At 38.6% G+C, this 13,716-nt stretch overlaps 1 long non-coding RNA gene across 1 annotated transcript in view; it reads right to left on the bottom strand.

The window, feature by feature from the left end:
* The window catches only part of LOC141567794 (uncharacterized), a 48,677-nt gene extending 35,811 nt beyond the window's left edge, over window positions 1-12,866 (bottom strand). The window contains exon 1 of the long non-coding RNA XR_012490634.1: window positions 12,684-12,866. This is a non-coding gene — a long non-coding RNA (uncharacterized LOC141567794). The remainder of the gene's footprint in view (window positions 1-12,683) is intronic.
* Window positions 12,867-13,716: the final 850 nt, after the last annotated feature.

Genomic DNA, 13,716 nt, shown 5'->3' with positions numbered 1-13,716 from the left:
CAGAGAGGCACACAAAAATGAGGAAACAAAGAAACATGTCCCAAATAAAAAAAACACACAGGAGAAAACTCCAGAAAAAGAACAAAGTGAAATGGAGGCAACCAATCAACCAGCGACAGAGTTGAAAACACTGGTTATAAAAATGCTTGAATAACTTAATGAGAACTGCAACACACAGATAATAAGTACAAAGGACATACAAATCATAAAAAATAACCAGTCAGAAATAAAGAATATAACAACTGAAATAAAGAATACACTAGAAGAAATCAACAGAAGATAAAATGAAGTAGAGGATCAAATCAATGATTTGGAAGACAAGGCAACAGAAAACACCCAATCAGAACAACAAAAAGAAAAAAAGAATTAAAAAGGAAGAATATATTTTTAAGGAACCCCTGGGATAAAACCAAGTGTAACAACATTCACATCATAGGAGTGCCAGAAGAAGAAGAGAGGAAGGAAGGGATCAAGAACCTACTTGAAGGGTGGCTGGATGGCTCAGTTGGTTAGAGACTGAGCTCTGAACAACAGGATTGCTGGTTTGATTCCCATGTGGGCTAGTGAGCTGCACCCTTCACAACTAGATTGAAAGACAACTACTTGGAGCTGATGGGCCCTGGAGAAACACACTGTTCCCCAATTTAAAAAAAAAAAAAAAAAAAAAAAAGAACCTACTTGAAGAAATAATGACTGAAAAATTCCCTAACTTGACAAAAGAAATAGACATGCAAGTCTAGGAAGCACAGACAGTCCCAAACAAGATGAACCCAAACAGGCCCACATCAAGATACCTCATAATTAAAACTGCAAAGGTTAAAGACAAAGAGAGAATCTTAAAAACATCACGAGAAAGGCAACTAGTTACCTACAAGGGAGCTTGCTTTAGGCTGTCAGCTGATTTCTCAACAGAAACTTTGCAGGCGAGAAGGCAGTTGCATGAAATATTCAAAGTGATGAAAACCCAGGACCTACAACCAAGACTACTCTACCCAGCAAGGCTATCATTTAAAATTGAAGGAGAAATAAAGAGCTTCCCAGACAAGAAAAAGCTAAAGGAATTTATTACCACCAAGCTAGGATTACAAGATATGTTAAAGGGACTTCCTTAAGAAGAAGAAGGGGGAAAACAAAAAGAAGAAAAAATATGAATAATATGACAATAACTACATTTCTATCAACAATCACTTTAAATGTAAATGCTCCAATCAAAAGACACAGGGTGGCTGAGCGGATAAGAAAACAAGACCCTTGCATATGCTGTCTAGAAGAGATCCACCTCAGATCGAAAGACACATAGACTGAAAGGAAAGGGATGGAAAAAGATATTTCATGTAAATGGAAATGAAAAGAAAGCTAGAGTAGCAATACTTATTACAGAGGAAATAGACTTCAAAACAAAGACTATAATAAGAGACAAAGAAGAACATTATATAATGATACAAGGATAATCCAACCAGAGGATATAACCTAATAAACATGTATGCATCAGAGCGCCTAAATATATAAAGCAAACAGTGACTGAAATAAAGGGAGAGATCCACAGTAATACAATTATAGTAGGGGACTTTAACACCCCATTGACAACAATGGATAGATCTTCCAGACAGAAAATCAATTACAAAACGACCTTAAATGACACAATAGACAAGACGGATTTAATTTATATTTGGAACCATTCTATCCCAAAGTAGCAGAATATACATTCTTTTCAAATATACATGGAAGATTTTCTAAAACAGCCCAGGTTAGGCTACAAAACTAATCATTTTTTCTTTTAAAGTTTATTGGGGTGACAATTGTTAGTAAAGTTACATAGATTTCAGGTGTACAATTCTGTATTACATCATCTATAAATCCCATTGTGTGTTCACCACCCAGAGTCAGTTCTCTTTCCATCCCATGTATTTGATCCCCTTTACCCTCATCTATCATCCTCCGCCCCCCTTACCCTCAGGTAACCACTAAACTATTGTCTGCGTGTCTGAGTTTTTGTTTCTCATTTGTTTGTCTTGTTCTTTTCTTGTTTTTGGTTTATATACCACATATCAGTGAAATCACATGGTTCTCTGCTTTTTCTGTCTGACTTATTTCGCTCAGCATTACACTCTCAAGATCTATCCATGTTGTCACAGATGTTCCTATATCATCTTTTCTTACCGCCGAATAGTGTTCCATTGTGTATATATACCACAACTTCTTTATCCATTCATCTATCGAAGGACATTTTGGTTGTTTCCATGTCTTGGCAACCGTAAATAAAGCTGCAATGAACATTGGAGAGCATGTGTCTTTATGGATAAATGTTTTCAGAATTTTTGGGTAGATACCGAGGAGAGGGATTGCTGGGACATATGGTAATTCGTAATATTTTGAGGAACCTCCACACTGCCATCCATAGCGGCTGCACCAGTCTGCATTCCCACCAACAGTGTATGAGAGTTCCTTTTTCTCCACAGCCTCTCCAACACTTGTTACTATTTGTCTTGTTGATGATAGCCATTCTGATTGGGGTGAGGTGATATCTCATTGTGGTTTATATTTGCATTTCTCTGATGATTAGTGATGTTGAGCATTTTTTCATATGTCTATTTGCCATTTGTATGTCCTCTTTGGAGAAATGTCTCTGCAGGTCCTCTACCCATTTTTTAATTGGGTTGTTTGTTTTTTTGTTGTTGAGTTGCATGAGTTCCTTGTATATTTTGGATATTAGCCCCTGATTGGAGGCACTGTTTGCAAAACTCTTCTCCCATTCAGTTGGTTGCCTTTTATTTTGTCGATGGTTTCTTTTGCTGTGCAGAAGCTTTTTAGTTTCATATAGTCACATTCGTTTATTTTAGCATTTTCTTCCCTTGCCTTTGGAGTCAAATTCATAAAATGCTCTTTGAACCCAAGGTCCATAGTTTAGTACCTATGTTTTCTTCTATGCAGTTTATTGTTTTAGGTCTTACGCTTAAGTCTTTGATCCATTTTGAATTAATTTTGGTACATGGTTGACAGAGAGCAGTCCAGTTTCATTCTTTTGCACGTGGCTTTCCAATTCTCCCAGCACCATTTATTGAAGAGGCTGTCTTTCCTCCATTGTATGTTTTTTGCTTCTTTATCAAAAATGATCTGTCCATATTTATGTGGTTTTATTTCTGGGTTCTCAATCTATTCCATTGGTCTATGTGTCTGTTTTTCTGCCAATACCATGCTGTTTTGATTATTGTAGCCCTGTAGTACAAGCTAAAGTCAGTGAGTGTGATACCTCCAGCATTGTTCTTTTTTCTTAAGATTGCTTTGGCTATTCAGGGTCTTTTGTTGTTCCAAACAAATCTGACGATTTTTTGTTCTATTTCTTTAAAAAATGCCATTGGGATTTTGATGGGGATTGCATTCAATCTGTATATTGCTTTGGGTAATGTGGCCATTTTAACTATGCTGATTCTTCCAATCCATGAGCACAAAACGTCTTTCCATTTCTTCTATTTCTTTTAGTACTATCTTGTAGTTTTCAGCATATAGGTCTTTCACATCCTTGGTTAAGTTTATTCCTAGGTATTTTATTCTTTTTGCTGCAATTGCAAAAGGAATTGTTTTTTTTTTTTTTAATTTCTTTTTCTGAGATTTCATTGTTAGTACATAGGAATGCAATGGATTTTTATACATTGATTTTGTGGCTGGCAACTTTACTGTATTTGTTGATTGTTTCTAATTGCTTTTTGGTGGAGTCTTTAGGGTCTTCTATATGTAGCGTCATGTGATCTGCAAAGAGTGATAATTTAATTTCTTCATTCCCAATTTGGATGCCTTTTATTTCTTTCTCTTGCCTGACTGCTCTGGCAAAGACTTCCAAGACTATGTTGAAAGGCAGAGGTGATACGGGACAGTCCTGTCACATTCCTGAAAGTAGAGTAAAGGTCTTCAGTTTTTCACCATTAATTATGAGATTACCTGAGGGTTTGTCATATATGGCCTTTATTATGTTAAGGTATTTTCCTTCTATACCTATTTTATTATGTGTTTTAATCATAAATGAATGTTGTATCTTGTCAAATGCTTTTTCTGCATCAATTGATATAATCACATGATTTTTGTCTTTTATTTTGTTTATGTGATGTATCACATTGATGGATTTGCGGATGTTGAACCATCCTTGTGCCCCGGGGATGAACCCAACTTGGTCGTGATTAATAATCTTTTTAATGCATTGTTGTATTCGATTTGCTAGAATTTTGTTTAGGATTTTTGCATCTGTATTCATCAGAGACATTGGTCTGTAGTTTTCTTTTTTTGTGTTGGCCTTACCAGGTTTTGGTATCAGGGTAATGTTGGCCTCATAAAATGAGTTAGGGAGTACTGTCTCTTCTTCAATTTTTTGGAAGAGTTTCTGCAGAATTGGTATTAGATACTCTTTGAATGTTTGGTATAATTCACTAGTGAAGCCATCTGGTCCCAGACTTTTGCTTTTGGGAAGGTTTTGGATGACTGATTCAATTTCGTTACTGGTGATCGGTCTGTTTAGATTTTCCAGTTCTTCATGGTTCAGCCTCGGAAGGCTATATGTTTCTAAGATCTTGTCCATTTCTTCTAGGTTATTGAATTTGGTGGCATATAGTCCTTCATAGTATTCTTCGATGATCCTTTGTATTTCTGTGGTGTCCGTGATAGCTTCCCCTTTTTCATTTCTGATTTTGTTAATTAGTGTCTTCTGTCTTTTTATCTTAGTGAGTCTAGCCAAGGGTTTGTCAATTTTGTTAATCTATTCAAAGAACCAGCTCTTTGTTACATTAATTTTTTCTATTGTCTTTTTGTTCTCTATTTTATTTAGTTCTGCTCTGATTTTTGTTATTTCCTTTCTTCTGCTGACCTTGGGTTTCACTTGTTCTTATTTTTCTAGTTCTTTAAGGTGTAACATGAGGTTATTTATTTGGGAGTTTTCTTGTTTCTTTAGATAGGCCTATAATGAGATAAGTTTTCCTCTTAAGACTGCTTTTGCTGTATCCCCAAAATTTTGGTAGGATGTATTTTCATTGTCATTTGTTCTATGTATCTTTTGCTCTCTCCTCTAACTTCTTCTTTGACCCATTCATTTTTAAAAGTATGTTGTTTAATCTCCATGTGTTTGAGTTTTTTCCTCCTTTCTTTTTGCAGTTGATATCCAATATCAAAGCCTTGTGATCAGAGAGTATGCTTGGTATGACTTCAATCCTATCAAATTTGCTGAAGCTGATTTTATGTCCCATAAATGGTCTATCCTTGAGAATGTTCCGTATACACTATAAAAGAAGCTATAGGCTGATGTTTTAGGATTAAGTGCTGTATAAATTCAATTTTGTCCATTTCACCTAGTTTGTCATTTGGGCTGCTCTTTAGTTATTTATTTTCTGTTTGGATTATCTATCCATAGCTGTCAATGATGTATTTAAGTCCCCTAGTATAATTATGTTTTGGTCAATTTCTCCCTTTAGTTCTGTTAGTAGTTGCTTGGTATATTTCGGTGCTCCCTGATTGGGGGCATAAATATTGATGACTGTTATGTCTTCTTGTTGTATAGTCCCCTTTACCATTATGAAATGTCCATCTTTGTCTCTTGTTATCTTTTTCACCTGAAGTCTGTTTCATCTGATATCATTATGGCTACACCTGATTTTCTCTGGGTACCATTTGCTTGGAGTGTCAATTTCCACCCTTTCACTTTGAGTCTATGCTTGTCCTTGTAGCTGAGATGTGTCTCTTGGAGACAGCATATGTTTGGGTTTAGTTTTTTGATCCAATCTGCTACTCTGTGCCTTTTTATTGGTGAGTTCAGTCCATTTACATTTAGGGTGATTATTGATATGTGAGGATTTCCTGTCATTCTATCTTTAGTTTTCTGGTAAGGCTGTGTCTCCATTGTTTCTTTGCCTTTTTGTTGTTGTCTATTATTTCTGTGTGGTGGTATTCTATGATGTTTCCCTCTGTTTCTTCTTTTATTACAGTATATATTTCAGTTCTGGATTTTTTTTGAGTGGTTACCCTTAAGTTTATGTAAAAGAAAGTTTGATATTTAGAGTATTCCATTTTCTTCAGCATGCTTACTTTCTCCATTCCCATATTCCGGTTCAGGCCTTTACTCTCCCCCTTTTTATGTTTTGGTTGCCACAAATTGTCCCTGTTGATGGTGGTCGAATAGCCTCCTTTAGTATTTCTTGTAGTGCAGGTTGTGTATTAGAAAATTCCCTCAGCTTCTGTATGTCTGGAAAGGTCTTTATTCCTCCTTCATATCTAAAGGATATCTTTGCTGGATATATTATTCTTGGCTCATAATTTCTCTCTTTCAATAGTTTGAATATTTGGTTCCACTCCCTCCTGGCTTGTAGAGTTTCTGCTGAAAAATCTGATGATAATCTAATGGGCTTTCCTTTGTAAGTTACTGTCTTCTTTTCCCTGGCTGCCTTGAGGATTCTTTCTTTGTCGTTGATTTTAGACAGCTTCAATACAATGTGCCTTGGAGAAGGCCTGTTGGGATTGAGGTAATTAGGTGTTCTATTTGCTTCTTGGATTCGAGGATCCAGTTCTGTCCACAAGTTTGGGAAGTTCTCATCAACAATTTGTTTGAATATATTCTCTGTTCCCTTCTCTCTTTCTTCTCCTTCTGGTATGCCCATTATTCTTATATTGCTCTTTCTGATGGAGTCAGAAAGTTCTTGTAGAGTTCTTTCATTTCTTTTAAGTCTCAAGTCTCTTTCTTCTTCCATCTGTGTAATTTCCAGGTTTCTATCTTTGATGTCACTGATTCTTTCCTCCATCTGGTCAACTCTACTACCTAAGCTGGTTATTTCATTTTTCAATTTCTTCTATTGAGTTCTTAATCTCCAGAAATTCTATTTGGTTCATTTTTAAAATTTCAATCTCTTTTGTAAAATGCTCATGTTGTTCTTTCATTGTGTTTCTGAGTTCATTTAACTGCCTTTCTGTGTTTTCTTGCATCTCATTGAGTTTTTTCAGAACTGCAATCTTAAAGTCTCTGTCATTTAAGTCACATATTTCCGTATCTTTAAGTTCCTTTTCTGGAGACTTTTCCCATTCTTTCTGAGCTGCCTTGTTGCCTTCATTATTCATGGCAATTACTGATTTATTATTTCTCTTCCTAGACACATACAGGAGTGGCTTCTGCAACAGGTTGATAGGAAGAGGTCTTTCTTTTGTTTTCCAATACTTGTTTGTAGAATGTTTTATTTTCTCTCCGACTGCAGCCTTTTGTTTCTCTCTCACACGGTAGTGCTATGTTTTCTTTGCACTATTCCAGCTTCTCACACAATGGGGGGATCCCCTGGGAGACGGGCTTCTCCTCTGTTGATAGTTCACCAGGGTCGCAGGGTGCAGTGTCCCAGTGGGTATGCGGAGAACTTTTGAAGTTCCAAAGCTCTTCTTGCACCAGATTCAGAGCCCGTATGTTTCAGCAGTTTTGTTTACTCCTGCAGGGATCCACCCAGATAGGTGGGGCCAGGGGTGGGGTGAGTTGTGAGAGGTGGCCCAGAGCAATGGGGGCGACTACCAGCACAGACGGTCCTGCTTCCATAGCTCCCTCCCCTTTGCCAGAACTAGTTGGGCTGCAAATCTGTGTCTGCAGTCCACAGTTCTCAGTACAGGAAATATTCTGTTCTTTTGATCTGACATGGGTACTATTCCGCTTCTAGCAGCGGGCAGGTGGGGGCGGGGCGAGCTCTGGGAGGGTAGGGAATGGGCGGCTAGTCTCAGTGCCTAAGGCTTCCGTTCTCTGCTCAGCAGTGAGGGCTTAAACCACTGTTTTCAGCCTTCTACCCTCAGTCTTTTCTCCGAGATCTCTGCCATGAGGTTGGGTTTAGCCGTGTTATATGCTGCCCCCTCAGCCCTATGGTCCATAAGTGGAGGCCTAGCAGTTCGAGTTCTTCCCTTTCCCGCAGCTGTGTTAGTTCCGGGATGCAGCGAGCTCGGAGCACTGAGCTAGGTCTGCGTCCTGTGCCCATGCAGCTCCGTCTCCGCACTTCTCCCTTTCCTCCTCCCCCGCTTGTGTGATTCCCCCACCTGTAGGTGAATTCAGTAGTGGGCCTCTTTGTCTTGCCTGTCTGCTGTGCAGGGAGTCCTTTGTGGAGTTATTGTTGTTTGATTAGATGTAAATTCCAGGGGAGCTTTACAGAGGCTCACGTCACGCTGCCATTTTGATCCAGATCCTTTGCAATTATTTTTAACCTTTTAAACACAATTGCTTTTGTACCAACCTAATATATGGGAAAAAATTCATGTTATATTTTAAAAAGCAGAGGGCAAGAGTTCCAGTCAAGATAGCAGAGTAGGTAAATGCTGTGCTTACCTTCTCTCACGACCACATCAAAATTACAACTAAACTACAAAACAATTATCATTGAGATTGCCTAAAATCTTGCTGAACCAAAGCTCCACAACTAAGGACATATAGAAGATGCCACCTTGAGAACGGTAGGAGGGGCAGAGATGCTGAACTGGCTGGTCCCACACCTGCATGTGAACATTAAAAATTGGGAGAAACTGTGTGATGAGAACCTTTTCACAAACCTGTACTGAATTCCATGAGGATGAGAAACACTGAGGAGAAAAAGAAAAAAAAAAAATTGGGAGAGTCATCTTTGAGCGGAGGTCTCCCCAGAAGGAATAAGGGGTCCTAGCACCACACTAGGTCCCCCAGCCCAGGGTTCCAGTGCCAGGGAGGGAAGTAGAAACAGTAGGTCTGTTCACAACCCATAATTTCTGGTTGTGAAAACCAGTGGAGATTGATGCCAAGTGAGACAGAGGGTGGTTGGAGTCCCAAGCACTCTTCTTAAAGGGACCACATATGGACTTACTGACAGAATCACTGGCTCTGGGCTCCTGCGCTGGGGAAACAGATGGAGAGGCAACAGGGACACATGGGGTGAACTGAGTTGTCTGGCTGCAAGATGAGGGCTGGAGGGGCAGCTTTCTCTCAGATGGAGGAGCTAACAGTTGTTTCTTGGTTATGCCAAGCTCCTTCCTGGCATGTGGATACAGGTGGCCGGGATATGTGAGTCTCCATCTGCTGCCTGACACCAATTATTCACCATGCTTTGGTGATTCTGAGACCCTGCCACACCCAAATTTAGGGCATATGAAAGCTGCATCCAATGGCTTTTTCATACAAACTACCTGCCTTGGCTCATGCTGCAGACTCTCCTAGGTCTTTCAAAGGTTTGTGGAACCTAGAAAAGCAGCATCTGGCTTGAGTGTGTCCCATACCTCTGGGTGAGCAACCCTAAGCCTGGCACTAGAGGCAGCTGGCCTTCCTTGGTTTGCAGCTTGGCCTCTCAAGGCATTTACAAGCACAGTGAGGGTGGCAGCCATCTGCAGATTGCATTGTGGCTCCTGCTGGATGGCCCCAAGTTGGGCATGAGGTGGGCTGAACTTGACCTGCATTGGTCCCCTCCCAGGTGTCCCTGGGGCTGGTGCTTCTAAAGGAGCTAGAACATCATCCAGCTGCCTCCAAGGATGACACATCCAGGGTCAGACTGAGGCAGATCCTGCTCTGTAGGATCAGCCCCTGAACCACAACTCCTTCACTGTAGTCAAAGCCAGTCCTCACAACCAGTGAGCTTGAGGGTCAGTCCTTCCCATTGATGTGCAAATAGCAACCAAGGATCAACTACAAGAGGAGGGCAAACACAACCCACACAAGGGTCACCCCTGGAGTGCTCAGCTCAAGTGATCAAGAAGATTGTGCCACTGAGCCCCACAGCACACCTACTACAAAGTCTGACAATTACATTTGTGAATGTATTGCAATGATGTTGCTAAGCTTTTTTGATATCAGAGGGATTATTCACTATGAATTTGTACCAACTGGACAAACAGTTAACCAACTTTACTATTTGGAAGTGCTGAAATGGCTGTGTGAAAAAGTTAGATGACCTGAACTTTTCACCAACAATTCATGGCTCTTGCATCACAACAATGCACCAGCTCACATGGCACTGTCTGTGAGGGAGTTTTTAGCCAGTAAATAAATCACTGTATTGGAACACCCTCCCTACTCATCTGATCTGGCCTCTAATGACTTGTTTCTTTACCCAAAGATAAAATAAATATTGAAAGGAAGACATTTTGATGACATTCAGGACATCAAGGGTAATACGATGACAGCTTTGATGGCCATTCCAGAAAAAGAGTTTCAAAATTGCTTTGAAGGGTGGACTAGGAGCTGGCATTGGTGCATAACTTCCCAAGGGGGGTACTTCGAAGGTGACCATTGTGATATTCAGCAATGAGGTATGTAGCACTTTTTCTAGGATGAGTTCGTGAATGTAATTGTCTGACCTTGTACATAAGGCCACTCTATGAAGACTAGGAGTCATAGAAGCTCTACCTAATACATAAAAGCAAACACAGGGAGGCAGCCAAAATGTGGAGATAAGGAAACATGTGCTAAATAAAAAAGAACTAAACAAAATGGAGACAAGCAATCTACCAGACACAGAATTCCAAACACTGGTTATTAGGATGCTCAGTGATCTCAGGGAGAACTTCAACAAACTGATAGAAAACATAAAGAAGAACTAGTCAGAAATAAAGACTACAATAATGGAGATGAAGAACACATTACAGGGAATCAACAGTAGATTAAATGAAGTAGAGGACTGAATCAGCAATTTAGAAGATAAGGGAGCAGAAAATACCCAATCGGAACAGCAAAGAAAAAAAAAAAAATCCAAAAAAAGGAGAAGAATTTAAAGGGACTATGGGATAATATCAAGTGTACCAACATTCACATTATAGCGGGACCAGAAGAGAAGAGAGAGAGCAAGGAATTGAAAATCTAATTGAAAAAAATAATGACAGAAAAGTTTCCTAACTTGGTAAAGAAAATAGATATACAAGCCCAGGAAGCACAGAGAGACCCACATAAGATGACCCCAAACAGGGCAAAATCAAGACACATCACAATTAAAATGCCAAAGGTTAAAGACAAAGAGAGAATCTTAAAAGCAACAAGAGAAAAGCAGTTACCTACAAGGGAGCCCCCATAAGACTGTCAGCTGATTTCTCAACAGAAACTTAGCAGGCCAGAAGGGATTGGGAGGAAATATTCAAAGTGATGAAAAGCAAGGACCTACAACCAGATTACTCTACCCAACAAAGCTATCATTTAGAATTGAAGAACAGACAAATAACATCCCAGACAATAAAAAGCTAAAGGAGTTCACCACCAACCAAACCAGTATTACAAGGAAATTATAGAGGGACTTCTTTAAGATGAAAAAAATACACATGAATAATAAATTGGCAATAACTACTTACCTATTAACAATTACTTTCAGTGTAAATGGATTAAATGCTCCAATGAAAAGATGGGTGGCTGAATGGATAAGAAAACAAGACCCATATATATGTTGCCTACAAGAGACTCATTTCACATCAAAGGACACACACAGACAGAAAGTAAGATAGAAAAAGATATTTCATGAAAATGGAAACAAACAAATAAAAAGCTGGAGTAGCAATCCTTTCCCAGACAAAATAGACTTTAAAACAAACACTATAACAAGAGCCAAAGAAGGATCTAGTAATCCCACTTCTGGGTATTTATCCGAAGAAACCCAAAATGCTACTTCAAGGGGATGTGCTCATCCATATATTCACTGCAGCATTATTTACATAAGCCAGGATATGAAGGCAACCTGGGTGCCCCTGAATGGATGAACAGATAAAGAACAGGTGATACATATATACAATAGAATATTATTCAGCCATAAAAATATGAAATCTTGCCATGTGCGACAACATGTATAGACCTAGAAGGTATTGTGCTGAGTGTAGTAAATCAGACAGTGAAAGACTAATGTCATGTGATTTCACTTACAAGTGGAATCTAAAGAACAAAATAAACAAACAAAACAGAAACAAACTCATTGACACAGAAAACATTTTGATGGTTGCCAGATGAGAGGGGGGTTGATGATGAGTGAAAAAGGGGGAGGGATTCAGAAGTACAAATTGGTTGTTTACACAGTAGTCATCGGTATAAGCATAAGAAATATACACAATAATATTGTAATAATATTGTAATATGTATGTATAGTGCCAGGTGGTTACTATTCAGGGGGATCACTTCATAAATTGTATAAATGTCTAAACCACTATGCTGTACACCTGAAATTAATATAAAAAATATTGAATGTCAGCTGTAAGTGAAAAATTTTAAAAGGGGGGGAAGGACAAAGGGGAATAGAGGTTCAAAGTTCCAGGCATAAAACAAATAAGTCTTGGGGTGTAATATACAACATAGGAAATATAGTCAATAATATTGTGATAGCATGGTAGAGTGTCAGATGGTTGCTGGAGTTATCATGGTGATCACTTCTTTAGCATAGGAAATATAATCAATAATATGGCAATAACTATGTATAGCGCCAGGTAGGTATGGTTGAATAATATTGTATGTTAGCTATATTTTAGTAAAATTCTTTTTTCAAAAGCAGAGAGCAAAATTGTAAATGAATTATGATTTATATCTGTACCACTGTTGTCTTCTGGCTTCCCTGTTGCATACATGACTACTCTATTTTCAGTCTTTTTCCAGTCTCCACTAGAGATAACGGCTCAATTCAAAATGGCTTAAATAGTATGAAGTACGGTTTATTTCATGTAACAAAAAATTCTGAGGAAGAGCAAGTCCAATGGCATTTACTCACTAATGTCATCAAGGACCCAGAATCATGTCAGCATTTCAGCTTGATTCTCAGGCTAGTCTCCCTCATGGCTGAAAGATGGCTCCTTCAGGTACAGGAATCACATACAGAAATGACAACATCCAAAGGAAGAGGAAGTATTCATCTTCCTTGTGACACTGTGCTCTTCTAATATCTTTCTTTTGAAAAAATTGTAAACATACAGAAAAGTTAAGAGTGGTGCAATGACTACACATACATCCTCCACCTAGATTCAACAATTGATAACATTTTGCCACATGACACAATTGTTTAATCTCTCTCCTTCATTGTGATATATATAATATACATATCAGAGGTGCCAAAGAAGTGTATATAAATGGAGACTGATTAACGTTTCTCAAGTAGTCGTTCACTGTAATCAGAAGTGTCTGGACGCTGATGGTAACCACTTTGAGCTGATGGTAACGACCTCTTGCAGAAGTCAATCGTGACTTGATTTCATCTTTTGTTATTGGTATATACTGAATACTACAATTTTAATAGTTTTTTTCCTTTCTTAAAATCTGTATACATTTTTTTTGGCACCATATATAAATGTATGAGGTTCGACAATTAAGGTGGCGAACTTGTTGCAACGATGTTGCTAATATATATATTTTTTATATCAGAGGGATTATTCATTATGAATTTGTATCAACTGGACAAACAGTTAACCAACTTTACTATTTGGAAGTGCTGAAAAGGCTGTGTGAAAAAGTTAGATGACCTGAATTTTTTGCCAACAATTCATGGCTCTTGCATCATGACAATGTACCAGCTCACATGGCACTGTCTGTGAGGGAGTTTTTAGCCAGTAAACAAATAATTGTATTGAAACACCCTCCCTACTCACCTGGCTGGGTCCCCAAGGACTTCTTTCTTTATTGGAAGATAAAGGAAATATTGAAAGGAAAAAATTTTGATGATATTCATGACATCAAGGGTAATACGATGAGAGCTCTGATAAATATTCCAGAAAAAAGAGTTCTGACATTGTTTTGAAGGGTGGACTAGG

This window comes from Rhinolophus sinicus, linkage group LG12 (genome assembly GCF_036562045.2).
Source record: "Rhinolophus sinicus isolate RSC01 linkage group LG12, ASM3656204v1, whole genome shotgun sequence".
NCBI lineage: Eukaryota > Metazoa > Chordata > Mammalia > Chiroptera > Rhinolophidae > Rhinolophus > Rhinolophus sinicus.
The sequence above is the reverse complement of the archived record's forward strand: the minus strand, read 5'-3'. Positions and strand labels throughout refer to the sequence as shown.